This window comes from Triticum dicoccoides, chromosome 3A (genome assembly GCF_002162155.2).
Source record: "Triticum dicoccoides isolate Atlit2015 ecotype Zavitan chromosome 3A, WEW_v2.0, whole genome shotgun sequence".
NCBI lineage: Eukaryota > Viridiplantae > Streptophyta > Magnoliopsida > Poales > Poaceae > Triticum > Triticum dicoccoides.
The window spans coordinates 7,588,024-7,607,010 of record NC_041384.1 but is presented as its reverse complement, the minus strand read 5'-3'; positions in this window follow the sequence as shown (position 1 = coordinate 7,607,010).

The following is an 18,987-nucleotide window of genomic DNA, read 5'->3' as shown; positions in this document are numbered from 1 at the left end:
AAGATTATATTTTCATATCCTTAATGATAATTAATACTCCTCTGATCTTGATCATGACTATGCTTTGTGAGTAGTTAGGTTTGTTCCTAAGGACATGGGAGAAGTCTTGTTATATGTAATCATGTGAATTTGGTATTCGTTCGGTATTTTGATGAGATGTATGTTGTCTTTCCCATGTGTCCTCAGGAGTGCTTTACTTTAGTTAAGAGTTCATCCAGGCTTGTCCTTTGCTACAAAAAGGATTGGGCCACCTTGCCGAACCTTAGTTACTTTTATTATTTGTTACCCATTACGATTTATCTTATCACAAAACTATCGGTTACCGATAATTTCAGTGCTTGCAGAGAATACGTTCCTGAAAACCACTTGTCATTTCCTTCTGCTCCTCGTTGGGTTCGACACTCTTACTTATCGAAAGGATTACGATAGATCCCCTATACTTGTGGGTCATCAAGACTCTTTTCTGGTGCCATTGCCGGGGAGTGAAGCGCCTTTGGTAAGTGGAATTTGGTAAGGAAATATTTATATAGTGTGCTGAAATTAACTGTCACTTGTTACTATGGAAAGTAATCCTTTGAGGGTTTTGTTCGGGATATCTTCACCCCGACCAGAACCATAATTAGTTGCTCCTCAACCTGCCGACAGCCATCGCACCCACAACACCCTCAACGTATCAGCATGGGCCTACACGGTGTGGCAAGAGAGGTGGTACTCTTTCATATCTGCTTAAGTTACTGATCTCACCTGGACAATAGATCTAACTTCTTTACCGTACTTTTCTTGTCCGTACCAAATCGTACTAGCTAGTTGAAAGCAAACATTGGTTGCGAAGTAGCCTTTTTCCGGTTAGCACCTTCAGATCCACCATCGCACGATCACAATACTCGTAAAGCTTATGGTTTTCCCCCTTTATATTCACTACCATCATCATAGGTGCTTCATGTCGTGCTAGCACTGCTCCTCAAGACATCAACCCATCAGGCGAAACAACATTCCATTGATAATTCCAAAGCTTAGCTGTTGAAATACGAATCTGATATGATGCTCATATTACTAAAACAGATAATGTTTAATTGGTCACCTAATGTTCCTATATTCATTTCGAAAAGCATGTACGCCACACACTGGCGGAGCTACAATTAAAATATCAAGCGGGCCAGATGGCTAAGCCTACAGGGGATCCCAAACTTTGGCACAAATTTACCTTCACTCCTTTGTATATTGGACTAGGGCTGGTGTCGGCGTCAAAACCGGCGGATCTCGGGTAGGGGGTCCCAAACTGTGCATCTAGGCGGATGGTAACAGGAGACAAGGGACACGATGTTTTTACCCAGGTTTGGGCCCTCTCGTTGGAGGTAAAACCCTACTCCTGCTTGATTTATATTGATGATATGGGTAGTACAAGAGTGGATCTACCACGAGATCAAGGAGGCTAAACCCTAGAAGCTAGCCTATGGTATGATTGTTGTATATGATCTATCGACTAGCCTGGCCTCGGTTTATATAATGCACGAGAGGCCTAGGATAACAAGAGTCCTAGCCGAATACGTCGGTGGGGAGGAGTCCTTGTCTTGATTGCCAAGTCTTGTGGAATCTTCATTGTATGCGGCAGCTGTCCGAACTGGCCCATGAGTATACGACCATGGGGGTCCTCGGCCCAATCTAACAGATCGGGAGATGACGTGGTGAGTACCCCCTAGTCCAGGACACCGTCAGTAGCCCCCTGAACCGGTCTTCAAGTTAGGGACGCTCCTCGATTCCTCCAAACTGTTCTTCATCTTCGGTCGCCTATCTTTAAAACTGGTTCAACAAATCTTCTCATGTTCGATCTTGAGGATCGCCGAAATGCATTCGACAAGTTTACACGTCGGGTACCGAGGAGCCCCTTTAAGTTTCCGGCCTTTATCAATGCCTTGTTATTTTTATGCCACACCTCGGGTTTGAAGTTGTTCCCGGGAGGCAGTGTCCTCTTGCGTCCGAGCTCCAACGCCGGACTGCATTCGAGGTATCTTTTGCAGCCGAGCACCAACGCCGGACCGCTTCCCATCTCTAATGCCGGAATGTATCCGAGCTCCAACGCCGGACTATGTATCCGAGATGCAACGCCGGACTGTATCCGAGCTCCAACGCCGGACTATGTATCCGTGCTCCAACGCCGGACTGTATCCGAGCTCCAATGTCGGACTGTATCCGAGGTGTTGTAAATCACCTTGGTTCAAAGAAGTTTGAAGGAGTTTAGCCGAGCTTAATGCCTGAAATGCCTTCTATGGAGCCAGCCACTAGTGCCCGAGCTTTATGCCGGGCTACTTCCGAGGTGGTGTACCGCCCCGAATGTGGGCCGATTTTTGTCAATATTTTTGATTGGTGCAATTTATTCTCTACCGAGATATATAGCCAGTAGCCCTCAAGGTGGGTATCGCTCTAAAACCCTAGATGCACATGAAGGATGACATAAGACCGCTGATCCCAGTAGTCGCTGAGACTCAGGTTGATTTGCAAAATCGGCCTGAGGATCAAGTCCTAGCTCGGCAGAATATTTCGGGACACTAAAAGCGGCGTGCTCAGTCCTCGAGACTCAGGTTGGGTGTGGCCGATCAACCTAAGGATCAAAATCTCCTTGGAAACTATATTGCACATAAAATTTTCTGCATTGAACAGGCAATGCAGTAGCCCCTGAGACACTGGTCGGGTGGCAACACCAGATCAGGGGATCGATGTGCCCCTTTAATATTTGTAAATAATAAGCCCGAAGCCCAGTAGCCCCCGAGCCTTAATGCAGGTACGGGTGGCCGAATTAAGGATCGATATCCATAGTAAAATCACAAATTATGTGTAACGACTCTATGTATCCGAGTAATTTATGTCATTGATGCTCGGATCCACATTGTACAACACTTTGTTGACCGACCATGGGCTTCCACCTCCTCGGCCAGTAGCCGAGGAGTGTTTGTCCTACTTTATAAATCCTTTATGAGGGCAAAGATTTACGACAAACAAGGCAATCTGGCCACACGGTTTTATAAACAAAGGTACGCAGAGAGATATGTTATATTACTGTTTAACAGAAGAAATGTCTTCCAAAGAAAATAGTCCCGCTATCAGTTCCTTTCTTTGGGTTGTCATGCTAAGCATGATCATGAAACCTCAGCTCCAATGTAAGAGCAAAATATCGAGGATTTAGTTTGGGAGGCTAGTTAATAGCCCCCGGTAGTGTTCGGTGACAGTCGAGGTCAAGCCGTAAATACTTCGGCCATTGTTATGAATGGCTCGTCATTTATCACCGTCATCGGATCGCTGACCAGTTTACGCTTATTGTGACAGTCAGTTTTCGGCTTTCTCCACTGAGGTGCTTAACCATGTGAGCTGGAAGCACAATCGCAGTGGTTCTCCCTTTGCACACCTAGCCGAACAAAGCGGAACGTAGGAGGCAAGCGCAGGAGCCGGGCAACCCAACTATTGACCGAAGACACAATTCGAAACTGATGCATATATAGCAATATTCGAGGATGTTTTTGCCGAATCTCTGAAGGTGTCCGGCGTTGCACTACGAGACTTGTGCTGAAAACACACAAATAGTTTAAAAGTGCCATAAGCTTGGAAAACCAAAAAAACGTCAGTAAAAACTTGACATCCGAACAAGATCAAGTGTTCGGTGCCAATCCGAAAATTGGCCTTAGCAAAAGAAGTGCTTCTGTCGTGCTTTAACATGATACATCCTATCTCAAGACTTCAAGCGGGTCAGCCTATGGCTTCGACCTCTTATCTCGAGGGCGGAGTACTTCTCATTAGGCCAGTTTAGCAAACTAAACTATAGCAGCTTTGAGAGAGAAATTGGGCTCCCCAGCTAGTGACCACACGCTAGTGTCGAAAAAAGGAGTGATAGATAATAATAATAATAATAATAATAATAATAATAATAATAATAATAATAATAATAATAATAATAATAATAATAATAATAATAATAATAAAACTTTGCAACGACTAAGAAGAATAACACTTATCATAAAACGGCTCATATAAATTTAAGAGCCCCCAAGTGACTTGGGTAAAAGAATGATTGCATGTACTGAAGTACTTATATCATATCTATGTTCAACCGAACTTTAAACGCGTCTTAACCGACCGTCGGCTTCTCCCTCTTCGGTCAAGGACCAAAAAGTGTTATGTACTCCATTTGTCGAGAATATCAACGGTGTTTCCAATAACCAGGCAATCAGGCCATATGGCTGTAACAGACAAAGCGCGCTCAGGGAACTTATGCTATATTACTGCGAAGTGTAAGAAGCATCTTCGAAGAAAATAGTACCCCCACCGATACCTTTCTTCGGTGCTCATTGTTATTATGAGACTTGTGCGATATATTTTTTGTACTCATGAGTTCCGTTGTGTGCCGACGATCATTGAAAACTATAAGAGCGCTAGCTTTCGGCTTCACCCAGTCTGAGGTCCGGCTCGGGTGACCCGATCGTGACAATCGCAGAGGTGCTCCCTTTACTCCCTCGCCGAACAATCGGGAACGTAGGGGTAAACACATGAGCGAGTTAACCCAGCTTGCAAATTGCTTAAGTCAATATGGTGCATATTGTGGCGTAATACACGAACAATGAACGAAGCCGTACAAGTATAATCATATGCAAGAGGAAAAGCTGCATGAAGGAAGCCCCCAAATGAATTGGGTATTTGAATTTATGCGTCACAAACAAAGTTTGGACAAGGAAATTTTTTACAAGCAAATTTTTTCCAAAAAGTATAATGCTTGGTAAAACCGAACATAAGTTAGAAATTAAAGCTTTGAGCATGAAAGCGACTTAGCTGGTTAATGTGTTCGGTATTGATGACATGGTCCGAGCTTGATGCGGGGCAAGGTTCCATCCCCCAAGCCGGTCCCGAGGTGGCGGTGCGGATAGCTCGACACGCCGAAGTGGTGACATAGCACGGTCAATGCAGACCGGCAGAGTGACGCCGAAGTCCCCAGATCATTTTCCTGTGCACAAAAAATAGTGCAAACCGGAGATAATAGTAATAATGATAATTAAAAAAAATCGTTGCATAATAAATAATTTATGCAAAGTGAGTAATAAAAGAAATATGGCCTGGCGCCGAAGTCAATGTCGATGCAGGGCGTCGGCGTGATGCGGTGAAGGCGTGGCAAAGCCTGAATTCGCAGGTCGGTCCGAGCTCCGGATGCGGCGTTTGCCGAACTATGTACGGAAACTGACCGAACCACCATGCGACTGTCGTTAATGTGGCCACCATTTGATAGACCTGTGTACATATGATGGACAAACCAGCGTAATAATTCCTTGGGAAAAATAAACCCAAAAAACCAAAAAATACTGGGATTAATAGCACCTGGTTTATTTGTTGTAGCAATCCGAAGGAAGATGATTCCCAATATTGGGACTTGATCCGCACAATCATTGCTTGATGAGCGATAAAACGACGGCATGGCAATGCTGACGAAGGTTGGTGAAGGTTGGCTCGCCGAGGCAAAGTCCTCGGCCCAGCTAACGTGACGGAACTGGTCTGCTAGTGACGCTGAAGTGTCCGGAGTAGGTTGATGAAGAGATGGCGAAGGCCCCGGTCCAGCCGAGATGTTGAAGCCTCGATGTCAGCTGATGAGTCGAAGTAGGTCGGCGTGATGGACACCAGCTTGAAGAAGCAATAGTGCGGCCCTGCCGATGCAGGTCGTGACGTGGTCAATGCCGGCTTGATGAAGTGACCGTGCGGCGATGCTCGTGTGCCCGCTCCATGTAATCCGTGGGGCAGCGATGTTGGTGATGATTTATCCTTCATGTCGAACTCTTGTTCGGCTTGCCGAGATGATGATCCGAAGAAATTGAGCTCGGCTCAATAAAGTCACAACGTGTCTAGCGCAGATCGTTAGCCGTAGAACAACGTTACCGGACTGGTTTGACACCAGCGTGATGGTGAAGATCATATTGGAAAAGACTTCAAAATTAGCGGGACGTGTTTGGGAACAAAACACAATACCCCATACAAAACTTCCTTCAAAAAGGATGTCCGAAATCCCGTTCATAAAAAAGATGAATTCGGGTCGGATTTGTTCTCGCGCAGAAAACAGATCCGAAAAGTGATGCACTAATCGGAAGGTTCCCGGAGTTTGGACGGTCAAATCGAGCTGAAATTTTGGGGGGTGGTAGATAGAGTAATTCCGCAGCAGATCAACGGTTGGATCTTCCACAGGACGTCCGAGCAAGAAGCTGGACACCACGCCCTAAACTCGTCCAGATTCCCGTCCAGATTTGACAGGGCTCCGGTATATTATAGATTGCCGGAGATTCCTCCATCAGAACTCGACGAAATTTTGCATGGTCGTTATAGACTCAATTTCGCACAATTTCACCAAAGGGATCGTCAAAGCGATGCTCTAAGAGGTGGTGGCAGTGGATACAAATTCGCTGTTTGGAAAAACAGCACGGTCACCCGAGGGCAATGTTGACGTTGAGCGCCCGAGCTCCATGGATGATTCCTCCATAATCTTGATAGAGATCAGAGTTGATGTTGATGAAGGCCCTCGTCCGAACATGACGATCAGAGATGGAGCACGGTCCTCGGTCAAGCCAAGGTGACCAGTTGAGCCGATGACAAAGATGTCGGTATCACAGTTGACCTGCAGAGGAGCCATCGATCGTTTTGCCGATCACACAGCGGAACTCTCAATGAAAGCACCAATGTCGGCGTCAAAACCGGCGGATCTCGGGTAGGGGGTCCCGAACTATGCATCTAGGCGGATGGTAACAGGAGAGAAGGGACACGATGTTTTTACCCAGGTTCGGGCCCTCTCGATGGAGGTAAAACCCTACTCCTGCTTGATTAATATTGATGATATGGGTAGTACAAGAGTAGATCTACCACGAGATCAAGGAGGATAAACCCTAGAAGCTAGCTTAGGGTATGATTGTTGTATATGATCTATCGACTAGCCTGGCCTCGGTTTATATAATGCACGAGAGGCCTAGGATAACAAGAGTCCTAGCCGAATACGCCGGTGGGGAGGAGTCCTTGTCTTGGTTGTCAAGTCTTGTGGAATCCTCCTTGTATGCGGCAGTTGTCCAAACTGGCCCATGAGTATACGGCCATGGGGGTCCTCGACGCAATCTAACAGATCGGGAGATGACGTGGTGAGTATCCCCTAATCTAGGACACCGTTAGCTGGGCAGGACATGGTATTGTTTTGTTCTTATGTAGCTCCGCCACTGGCGCCACATATAGAGGGACAACAGGGATTTGCATTTCTCTGTGTGCTCTGGTTCATAATGGGTGGGCAACACACATTGTATTATCTAACTAGCAAGATGCATGTGCATTGCACGAAACATCAAGATGCATTTGTATGAGTAGTTTATCTTGTGGGAGAAAAGGATGAACGAGGGAAGGCCTTATCTACAAATGTGGAGAGGAGTGTGGGTAAATTGTCATAGTTTCCTTCCTATCCATTAGATATAGATCGGACGGCCTATATTGCAGGATGGCATGCACACCATCATCACCAACTCTGCTTTTCATAAGAGTAGAGTGTAGATATAGAGAGATGTAGATAAGAGTATAAGAGTAGAGAAAAAAGTAGAGAAATCTACTTGCTCTTTGTTATCATGTTCCTCTTCTGTTCTTCTTAATAAGTATATTACTTCCTCAGTTCCTAAACTGCCTTGGGTGCATGCGTGTGTTGTGGTGGCGTGCGTTTGTACCAGGTGTTGTTCATTGTTGCTTTATTTACAAAGCGGGGCGAAAGCCTTTTTCGTAAAATATAAGTCTTTTTAGATATTCCAATAAGAACTAAATACAGATGTATATAGACATATTTTAGAGTATACATTCACTCATTTTGCTCTGTATGTAGTCCGCATTCGAATATATAAGAGATTTATATTTAAGAACAGAGGGAGTAGTACAATATGTTCCTTGTCGGGAAGTGGAGCAGGTACATTTGCAGTCGACAGGTCTATTGGGTAGCTTCAGATGGATGCTTACACCAATTCTTGATGGTCTGCCATAATATCCTGGAAATGCTGGGAGCTATGTCGTCTTTGATAGTCTAGACTAATAGTAACATTATTGTGCCTTCAGTTGAATAGAGCTGCCTCTTTGAGGGCCGAAGCCTTTCCGAACCCTTTCTTGTCGTACAGGCAATACAAGCCCATATAGTCCAGCTAGTTCCACTTTCCTAATTTTACTGTTGATTCTTAGGGTTTTCCCCTTTTATCTACTCTACTATGATCTGCGTAGGTGCTTTCTGTCATACTAGCAGTACTCCACCCTTCAAGCTAAACAACACAACAATCATAATCCCAAAGCTTAGTTGTTCAGATATGATTGTGATATGATCCTGATATTAGTTAACATACACATTTAGTTGGCTAGCTAAAGGTCCCACTTGAGTTTCCAAATGCATGTCACGACATATAGAGAGAAAATAGAATTGCATTTCTTTGTCACTTGTTGACTGTACTTTCTTGTCCATACCAAATCTTAGTTATTATTTTAAAGCAAACATCAGTTGCTAACTACCCTTTGCGCGGTTTGGAGCTTCAGATCTGGCATCCCACTGCCACTTCAACACTATACACATCATCTTTCGGTTTCTCCATTTTATGTTGACCACGATCAGCCTACGTGGTTCGTGTCGTAATAGCACTGTTCCATCCATCGAGCTAAACAAGCTTAGTTGTACAAATTTGAATGTGATATTATGCTGATATTAGTAAAACTGGGACATGTTTAATTGGTTAGCTAAATGTTCCTACTTCAATTTCGAACTGCACGTGAGCCTCATATGGAGAGACCTGAAGGAATAGTATTTCTCTGTGCGCTCTGGTTCATCATGGGTGGGCAACAGACATTGTATAGAAAGACTTGTAATATCTTCAATATGCATGTTGTTGTGCTCTTCTTTAACATGATCCTCTACTCTTCTTTAATAAGTATGTTACTTGTTGGGAAGAGTAGCAGAAACATTTGCGGTCAACTGGACAGGTCGAGTTGTTCTCCCTTAGTATATTTTGAATCTGTCAGGTCAGGTCGACTTGTTCTTCTTTACTATATGTTGAAGCTGTCATATGCGAAGTATCATCACTTCTGGAGCTCTCATATTTTGAGTAGTAGGCCACATTATATTAATGCACAAACCAAATTATAGCATGCATGTAATCTCTCAGAAGAATTGCAGAGATAGCACAAAGGGGTTTACAGGGAGGCAGTGCTGGATTAGAATCACTTCTCCATTACAAAGATAATCTCACTTGTTTTTATGTTTTCATGCATGTCAGGTATTGAACATGATCAAAATGAATATGAGAATAGGCGCACGAGAAGAATATTGCAGAACAATCCACTGGCTAACAAACTTGGTGTGGTGGAGGATGGCCTATCTTATTCACCCATCAAGGTGCTTGCTCTAACTTGGCAAGGTTGTATTGGTCACACATATTTTGCATATGACCTCTTGCACTACTTCTACTTTGTTACACCACCATCTGCTTAGTTTAAGCATCATATACGAGTATATGCCATACCTACCAATTTTCTGTACCTATTCCATGTGTCATCATACTATGTTTTTCCAGTCAAATGTTGTTATTTCGTAATAGATGCCAAAAAGGAAGAGGGTGAGTGAAGATCCTCAAGGAGTACAAAATAGGTATTTGGAAAAAGGTAGTGATACCTGCTAAATCAGATAGATCAGCAGCCACAGAAAACACAGGCCCAGCTGTACCACACTTTACCCCTACTCCACTAGACAAACCCCTATTAGAACTACAGAGAGCCCAGCATCAGGTATTGTCTATGATATCAAATCAAAATTTGAACTCCTAAATTTCTACATGTGCCTTACCTTCTCTCTATTATGAAAACTAATTTCAGATGAACCTCCTTGCTCAAAGGATCATAGGATCTCACAACAGTACTGGGCACTGCATTGCTCTTGTCAGTACCTCTTGCCCTTTGTCACCATACTTACACTCATTGTTGTTTGATTATGTAGCATCATTGTAAATGTTCACTTCTTTATCCTCCCTTTGCTCGAAATTATAAGATCTATATTTACTCTTAGATAAATGTAGAATTAAAACAATGGTTATGAAGTTATGGATTGCTCATGTAAGTACCTGTTGTCATGTACTCCCTCTGTATCGAATTAATTGTTGGTCAATTGGATGTATTTAGAACTTAATAGTGGTAGATACATCCATTTGAGCTACAAGTAATAACAGACGGCGGTGGTATTACTGTAGTTGCATTGCGAGATAGTTGATTATCTAGCATTACTCTACATCTTATTTGCCCTGCCCTCCACTTTCTCCAAATTACTCTTACCAAAATGTTGAATAAAGCCAATGCTACTGCACATGTTGATGTCTGCATTCCTCTTGTCAGTACCTTTTTCCTTGTAACGTTGTACTTAATGAATTGCTATTTGATTATGTATCATCACTCTGCACTTGAGCTTCATTATCCTCTATTTCTTCCAATATTATTTGATCTATATTTACTCTTTGCAAAATGTAGAATAATGGCAACGCTTATAAAGATGTTTCTTTGGGGAATTTATTGAATTATCCTTCCATCGACATGGAGAAGGGCTTTGTCCAGCCCGTGTTAACATGTAATGTAAGTTCATCCTTCTCAAGCCTTCAAACTTTGTTCTAGTATAGATTTGGATAGGCATCATTTCCTCCATTGTTGTTTACTTTGGTGTTTACATCTGATTGGATGTTTGCAACAACTACCAGTTTTAAATTGTAGTTGTAAAAACATGTTCCTTATGCAGAACAGATCCATTTATTTGTTTATATAATTGCAAAACCTTATACGTGTGTTCTTGTTTCTCTTTCAGAGTCGTATCTCTTATGCCAGACAGAACTTTAGGGAAGATAGTGAGCCAAACCATCTTGAAGAGACCGAGATGACCCCAAGGTCCTGTCTTGATGAAGACAGTGAGTTGAAGCTACTGACTAGCCACTGTGAGACAACCTCTGTGCAATCGCTGCCTCAATCAGTTCAACTGCTTCAGTCTCAACTTAAATTGGAAAGGCTTGCTTCAGCTCAGCATCGACTTGATGTCAATGATGCAATGAAGATCTTAGAGGACTGCCTTGCGTGCCTTGGTGCTATACAACTAGGGATAGAGCATCTATCGTTGACACAATTGAGGTCTCATCATCTTGTTTGGCTACTTGCGGTGCCCGTCCTGGCCAGGCCTAATGCTTTCTGAAGTGCTCTTAGTTTTTTATATTCTTTTGTCGGTGCATTTATATAGACTGGTGGCGACCTATGATGCCCAGTGTATGTAATATGTGGTCACGTTGCGCTTTATTATCACTAGTGGCGAACTTTGATGCCCAGTGGATGTAATATGTTGTAATTTGTTTATTGCGTAGTTTAGGTTTATTCTTGGTCGGTATGCTGTAATTTATGCCGGAAGGTTCAATGGATCTCAATGTTGTCGGTCTTCAGGCCGGCCCGTTACTCATATGGGCCAAAACATGGGCCTATAATCATCTTGGGCCATTAGCAGGTCTAAATGTATTGTAGTTTTCCGCCTTTAACAGGCCGAGTAAAGTTTTGGCCAGCTGGGCTAGAGAATTCCATGGGCTTTTAACAGGCTAAAATCTAGAATGGGCTAGCATTGACCCGAAAAATTCATAGGCCAATACAGTCTGAAACTGCCTAAGGCCCTTGTTTCGCCCAAATAGGACGAGCCGTTAACAGGCCAAAATATATCTAGGGCCCTGTTTGGCCCAATAAAATTATGGGCTTTAAGCAGGCTGGTATCAACACGGGCCATAGGCCCAACAGTATCAAGGGCCATTATCAGATGGGTTGTAAGAAGGCCGGATTCAACGCGGGCCATTAACAGGCCGATAGCCCAGTTGGGCTGAAATTTATCCACAAAGACTACGGGCCGTTAAGAGGCCTAAAGTTAGTTCGGACAAGGAATAGCCCAGTTTCTGCATGGGCCGTTAAATGGCCTAAAGTTAAACCAGGTCGACAACGCGTGAGATGCACCACGGGCTGCTAACAGGCCGAAACTATTATCGGGCCAAACTGGTAAACGGACATTTATCAGGCTGAAATACAAACTTGGCTTAGAATGGGCCTAAAAGAACAGTGGCCTATTAACAGGCCTGATACAATATGGTTCATAATTTGGCCCAAAACATGACAAGCTATGAACGGGCCTGATCTGATATGGGCCTCAATTTGACCCAAAACATGGCAGGCTATTAATGGGCCAGCCCACTTGTGTCTGAAAAAAATGGCGGGCCTTTAGCTAGGCCGGCCTTTTTACCTTAAATGGGCCACTGTTGGGCTATGCCACATGTTGACATACCATAAGCGTCTTCCGTCCATTGTAGGGATGACATCTGTCGCAACGATGAGCTGACACGTGCATTATTCGACGAATGAGAATTTTACAAATAGAAAATCCCCATTGGTCGGGGCTGTTAAGGGCTTATCGGATCCAAACCGGAACCCGATAGCATAACGGCGACTCGTTACGGTGGATGCCACGTGTCAATCACCCTTGACGAAAGCACTTTTATGACGCGCGACTTATCATAATTTTGGTAATGTCATGGAACATTTCTACGACAACACATGTATGACTCTCTTGATTCTGTCATAAAATCGTCATGGATGTACATGCATGAAAGAACACGTGACCTGCTGTGACAAACACGTATCATCACGGAAGTGTATTTTTTTGTAGTGTCATCGCATACTCGGACGCTGATTGGGCTGGCTGCCCTGATACTCGCTGGTCCACTTCCGGTTATTGTGTACATCTCGGTGACAACCTTTGTCCTCGTCCCCAAATGCCAGGCTACAGTCTCTCGCTCCAGTGACGAAGCCAACTATCGTGTCGTGGCTCACGTTGTGGCTGAATGTTCTTGCCTTTGTCAACTTCTTCATGAGCTTCATCACCCCCTCCACACCGCCACTCTTGTGTTTTGTGACAATGTCAGTGCTGTCTACATGGCTTGCAACCCGGTTCAACATCGTCGTATGAAAAGGTGTCTCTCAGTCTGACTCAGGTTCTTCATGTGCCATCTTTGCACCAGTTTCCTGATATTATGACAAAGGGTCTACCATCCAGCTATTCATGGACTTTCGGTACATTCTATGCGTCCGTCCATCTGACGCATTGATTGCGGGGGGATGTTAAAGTACATACCTTGTATAGCTATATCCTACCTCCGTATCTTCCTAATTATACTCGCTTGTAGATTGATACGACGAGGTACGTTCGTTGGCTTCCAAGGCTCCATGTAATCATGATATAAATATAGAGCTGATCGCCCCGATTGAGTGGCGTCTTCCCTCATCTCTCTTGCTCGTTTATAAAATGCAAAACATTCAGTTTATGACTGGTGACTAAGATGAACAACCCAGATTTCTCCAAAGTTGCAACATTTATATTGAAGCAAGTCTTAAGCTGTCACTACGTCCCCCAATTAAGACTTGGGGACTACATCTAATATGGATATAAGGGAGGTACACCTTCAAGTTCTCAGTTTTGAGCAAACCGGGTATCATATTCTTTGTTGAGAAATTTACAAAGTTTATCTCCTCCAAGCTATTCATAGAAAGGCCCGGAAAACCGACTCAGCTATTTGAAGCTATAATTACAAAAGCAAGCACCAAGTCATCACAAGGTGATAAACTCAAGCTTGGGGTTACACTTGATACATATATTGGAGTTGAAAGAAAATTCAGATTGACCCGGGCTGGGAAAACCCAACCTGGGAGGATCCTTCCTACAAGGACATGGTCTAAAGAAACCAAGGACAACAAATTAGATGAACTAGTGTCAGCAACAATCATGACCCAGTGTCAGCAACAATCACGACCCGACATCATCAATCTCTGTAACTTGGCAACTTCGACGATCGCAACTCGACAAGCTCTACATCCTCAAGTTGACTGAACATCAGACGAATATCTTAAGTCCAATTTTTTTATCAAGCCGACGTATTCAAAGCCGGCTCAGTATCATAAGGATATCTTAAGTCAAATATTTTTGTGGAACCAGAGCATTGGAAGGCGACTCAAATGGATTATTTTTCCCCAATATTTTTCTGCAAGAAACCAGCGTCATATAGTTGATTTTGAAGCCATCCCATTGATGTAACAAAGAGACCCGGACTTTCCAAGAGGAATTCCATTGAATAAAGCTCTTGGATTTTTGCATTGGCAAAGTTTGACATATCTGCTAAAAAAGATTAGTTATGAGATCATGGACACGTATCAAGGTGGCTGAGATGATGTCACGATATGGAGTAATTCAATAATTTCTATGTGTTGAAAATTTGCACGACCTGACAAAGATTGACTAGGTCGGGTGTCTTCAAAGAAGGAAATGACAAGGACTGTAGGATGAACATACGTTGGTTCAGAAGAACCCTCAAACCGACGCATAACCTATCAAATTTGTTCTTGTGTTATTTTTCAAGATATGTTTAACATGGATAAATCCAAATTAAACTAGGGCTAATGTTGGGGATATTCCCCATGGTTTGACCTGGCCAGGAGGTGTAACCCGACCCATCACTTGGCGGCCAATGAGTCACCTGGCTTAACAGGTCGACCTGGAAGACAAGGACTAAAGGCCCAGTGTGCAACCCAGTAGAAAGCCAGCTCGCGAAGAGGCTGGAGGCCGGCTCATGGAGAAGGCCCAGACTGGGTAAACCCAGCCAGGAAGATCACGACCCGGCTGATGAACCTTGCCAGGAGAAGACCCGGACTAGACCCCGACTTGAAATAGAAAGGAAACTAGTAGTAATCCTACTAGGACTCTACATGAAGGCACCCCTTCAACTTATATAAGGAGGGGCAACGCACCCCAAAGGGGGGAGACAGACAATTACTCCCTTCGTTCCGAATTACTTGTCTTTGATTTATCTAGATACGGATGTATCTAGACTCATTTTAATGCTAGATACCTCTGTATCTAGACAAATCTAAGACAAATAATTTGGAACGGAGGGAGTATTAGAAAAGATCAAAGTAGATGCTCTCGAGATCAGAGGTAGCGAAATAGCACCATTGTAATCAAGATCATCACCATCATCAATATCAATTAAGCAGGATGTAGGATTTTTCCAACATCGCGAGGGACCGAACCTGGGTAAACCTTGCGTCTCTCGATTCCAACAAACCCCGTTCAAGCTACCACCTAGGTGCAGTGGCCTCACCACTAAGTCATTTCACAAGGACATCTTGCCGTGACAAAACTACGATAAGAAAGCTCAAGGTAGGCTAAAAAAGCACCATGCTATCAAATTTACTTTGCGTATTGTTTGATGATATAATGCTAATACCTGAGCCTTTGGTTTTGATAGCCGCGGTGACAGAGCTTGAGGCTCTTAAGGTTGAGCTAAGTAGAGCTCGGCGGGAGGCGTAGCAGCAAAGGTTGCAGCCGCTCGGGCCGAGAAGGAGCTACCAAAGAAAGGGTAACTCAGGGAAAGGACCAGGTCCGGGTCGTCGAGGTCAAGGACACCCTGAAAGGCATGTACCTTGATCACAATGCCTTTCAGGAAGAGGAGAAGAAGAAGGCGACCATGGAGCTCAAGAACCTGAGCCTGGCATACGCTGAGGTCCAGACCCAGGCCCGGGCGGACGGCGAAGTGCTTCAGCAAGTGAAGCAAATCGTTGCTGGTCGACGGGTCCTGAAACCTGAGGACGCTTCGAATACTGACCAGCCTGAGCAGTCGCCTTGTCGCGGGCACTCGGCCGATCCTGGTCAAGCTTGGATCGCCTCTCTATGCGAGGAGGCGGCTCGACTTCTTCCTCATCACTCGAGTCGTCGCTTCCTCCATCCCCTTCACCATCAGAAGCCCACTCGCCACTTTCGCCACCACTCGCCTCGCCTTCTAGAGCTTGCTCTTGCTCCCCATTGGGCATCAAATACATTTCAATAATGGCCTGAAAGAAAGCAGGGAGAACAAAGTCAGTCGACACAATACAGACAGCTGCGCGAGTGAATTCAGATTACAAGCAAAAACTCAGAATCAGACCTTCTCTGGTGCATGAGACTGGTCGAATGGAGGGACTCTCCTGGCTCCCCTGGGGTTGTCCTTGTTCCCAATAATGCTCGACAGCCACTTCTCCAGCATGTCGTCATCGACCTCCTCCGGGTGGATCCGAGAGGAGTCTTCTAGACCCGAATACATCCACATCGGGTGGTCTCGGGATTGGAGAGGCTGGATGCGCCGCTGAAGGAAGACCTCCAAGAGATCCATACCAGTGACCCCGTCACGAATGAGCTGGACCACTCGGTTGACCAACACCTTCACGTGCGCCTTCTCCTCCGGGAGCACCTTCAAAGGGGAGGGTTTTTCCACTCGGTCCATGGTAAAGGGAGGGAGGCCAGTCGATTGCCCTGGCGTCAACTGGTCTTTGCAGTAGAACCAGGTCGACTGCCATCCGCGAACTGAATCAGGAAGAATCGTGGCCCGAAAGGAGCTTTTTCCCCTCGTCTGGATGCCAAGACCCCCACACATCTGGATCACTTGGATCCTCTCGTCACTCGGATTAGCCTTTTTCACTGTCTGGGAGCGACAAGTCAAAATATGCTTGAAAAGACCCCAGTGAGGTCGACAACCCAAGAAGTTCTCACACAAGGAAATGAACGCGGCATGATAAACGATTGAGTTGGGGATAAAATGGTGGAGTTGAGCCCCAAAGAAGTTCAGAAACCCCCGGAAGAAAGGATGAGGGGGCAAGGAAAACCCACGATCGATGTGGGTGGCAAGAAGAACGCGCTCACCCTCCCTGGGTTGCGGCTCGGATTCCTTCCCCGGAAGCCGCGCCGAGTCGTAGGGGATCAGCCCTCCCTCGGCTAGGTCGTCGAGGTCTTCTAGGGAGATCCTCGAGTGGATCCAGTCGCCCTGGATCCAACCCCTCGGCAGGCCAGTCTACGAAGAAGATCCGCCCTGGCTCATCGCCTTCCCCTTCGATTTCGCCGTCGCCTTCTTCGCCCGCTCCAGAGCCGCTGTCCTCTCCTTCACCATTGTCGCGGACGAGACGCGTGTGGTGCGGTGGCACTGGGGAGAGAGCGAGCGCAGTAGAGAGGCATGAGGAGGAGAAGAAGTAATGGGGCGCACTGTTCGGGGGACTCCGGTCCAACGCCTTATATGAGGCAGCTTCCGAGTAGCTGACAGGTAGGCCCAGATGGCTCCGTCAAATCCCATAACGACAGCGCAAGCGATACGTGGCGAAAAAGGTGGCGCGGGAATTGAGGCGGCTCCGCTCTATCCCATCCGATTACTGCGGCCTCCCCCGTCCCACGCGCTTCTCGAAATTCAGATCCCACTAAATCCGCGGGCAGCAAACAAACTTGTCAGACTAAAAGATTTCCTCCGCACCGTCACTCAGAGCCTTACAGATAAAGAAACTCACTCGATGAAGAATTAAGAATGGATCAAGGCGACTGAAAAGGAAGTTGCTGTCATCACTCGGGTCCATTGATCCGGAGCAAGATATGCTCACAGCATGAAAAACGAGTCGTAGAGGTCCTCAACTCCTTCCCCACTCAAACCTCGATCCATTCGGGGGCTAATGATGAAGCTATGGACCTAGGGTAGGGTCATGGACCTGTCCTAGCTGCCCTACCCAAGGACATCTCTAGAAGAAATCGCCTTTCAATCGACTTGAAGGTACCCCACTCGACAGACTCGAAGACACTCGACCAAGAAGCAATCAATCGACCAAGACCCAACCACTCGACGGTCAGGAGACCTAAAGGCGCCACGCACACTAACTGTCGGTCATTAAGTAGCTTTTATGGTCATCATAGCACTTTATTACTAGCGTTACCAGTAACGCCCTGCCTTAATGTACATTGAACCCTTCGTAACGTGGGCTGGCCGGGGTCCTGGCGCACTCTATATAAGCCACCCCCTCCTCTGAGACAAGGGTTCGCACCTCTGTAACTCATACTCATATAATCCAGTCGACCGCCTCCGGGCTCCGAGACGTAGGGTTTTTACTTCTTCCGAGAAGGGCCTGAACTCGTAAACCTTGCGTCCTTACAACTTCTCCATAGCTAAGATCTCGCCTCTCCATACTTACCCCCTACACTACTGTCAGACTTAGAACGACGACAGTTGATACTATGGATAATTATACTTACTACATGTAGCCATAAGGCAGAAAAGAATCAAACAACACATGGTTGTCTTCCTCCAGGCCTCCATGGTATAATGGGAGAATGTCGGTGATTTTGCTGAGAGAAGTAAAAGAATGTTCTGAAGATGGTGTGTGTTTTGGTTTCTATCATTTTGAGGTTCTTATAATGCCCATGCCCTATAGATAGTATAAATAGTTAGGTCGTAAGGCCAAGAGGAAAGCAAGGAAGAAAAATTAACGGGAGGAATACAACTAAGTGAACTAAACTTGGCACACACCTTACAACTTAAAATAAATAGTATATCTATCACCTATCTAAGTTTAGCTTGTTGAACTGAATTATTCTGCACATTGACAGGTGATAAGTGCATTACTATTTATATAGCATCCAAACTAAGATTGACGGTAAACCACATTGGCTACAAAAACGGAACCAATGATATGTTATTAATTTATCTATGATTTTTGTTCTATTCATTCCACAATTCTATTAATTACAAAAATATTCATATTTATTTGGACCAACATATTAATCAAGTTTGTAGATCTAGTTCATGTTTTCAATACATATGCTTTAAGTGAAAATAGGTTTTTGGAGTTCCATGGGAAATCTCGAAAATTAGGAGGGTCAATTTAATAAAGGAAGGGAATCAAAAGTCTAAGGAACAAGGTCAGGAAGGACATTAGTGTATGGACACCCTGCCTAGGTTCTTATGCACACTCTGTCGGGATTGATTTCCGATGGCCTTGGTATATATACACCTCAAAAAACTTGGTCATATTTATCATATTTTTTTTGTTTGGTGGCACTTCGCAACCCAAGGCCAT